Consider the following 1,271-nt stretch of genomic DNA (forward strand, 5'->3'; position numbering starts at 1 on the left):
CACCCTGCCAGTGCCCTGCCTCAACTCTGCCTGCACCCCTCAGCTGTACCCTGCCCAACTCTGCTTGCACCCCGTCTGCACCCTACCCAACCCTGCCTGCACCCTACAGGCTGCCTGTACCCTGCTCAGCTCTGCTTGCACCACATCTGCACCTCACCTGCACCTCTCCTGCACCCCGCGCCCTGCCTGCACCCCGCCCAGGTGGCCAGGCCATCACCCCCTCCCCTGCACGCCTACACCTCCAGTTCTGCTCCCACTGCCAATGGGTGGGGTGCTGCAAAACACCCCCACAGAGCCCACTCACTCCTCCCCAGGACTGGGGACCCTGCCCAAGGCCATGGGGGTGATGCCAGCGGTGGCGGGGTCCAGCCCCCCTTGGTAGCAGGGCTCGGGGCTCCCTCAGCGCCTGGCTCCAGCCTGTCTGCTCTGCCAGGCCAGGGACGATACTGAAGGGCCGTGGGGACACTCAGAGACCAGGCAGAAGTGGCTTGGCTCAGTGCTGCACGTGCTCTGGCCAAAAGCCACCGTCTGGGGCATGGAGGAGCAGATCTGCTCCCACCTCTGCTTGCACCGGCCCCGCGGGCAGGGGTTTGGTGGCTGGATATGGCCCTTGTCAATGGCGGAGGCCCCAACAGAGCACAGCAGAGTGCCTGGGGCAGTCAGTGTCTCAGGGGTGCTGCAGAGCCCCAGCTCCAGGGGTTTCAGGGTCCCGAGGGGCTCAGTGCCCCTTGGGCAGGTCCCAGGAGCAGGGCAGGCTCAGGACAGAGATGGGTGACTGTGGGCAGAGTGCCTGACTGTGGCTGAGGGCTGGAGAGCCCACCGGGGTCATGCTGAGTGCAGGTGGCTCCTCCACACCCCAGCTGCCCATGGGGCTGCGTGGCTGTGCCATGTCCAACCCTCGCCCAGGGGCTGTGCCAGGTGAGGGGGCAGGGGGTGCAGAGTGAGTGCCACATGCAGAGCTCCGGGGCAGGAGCCTGCGGGGGGAGGTGTGAAGTGGGCAACACTGGAGGGTGCAACTCCTGGGTACTGGGTCGAGTGAGGTGACTTTGGGCCATCAGTGCAGGGTGGGACACAAAGGGACAAGCTGCGACCTGGTGTGTGGCACCTCCATGTCAGACTCAAACTCCCCTTGGCCCCGCTTCTCTCTTACTGCTGCCCATATGCCAGCCCCAGTGCCAGCCATGGGGCATGGCACGGCCGCGGGGCATGGAGCAGCCACGTGTCATGGCACGGCCGTGTCCCTGCCCAGCCCTCAAACACCTACAGCTCCA

The sequence above is a fragment of the Merops nubicus genome, unplaced genomic scaffold (genome assembly GCF_000691845.1).
Source record: "Merops nubicus isolate BGI_N331 unplaced genomic scaffold, ASM69184v1 scaffold34008, whole genome shotgun sequence".
Taxonomy (NCBI): domain Eukaryota; kingdom Metazoa; phylum Chordata; class Aves; order Coraciiformes; family Meropidae; genus Merops; species Merops nubicus.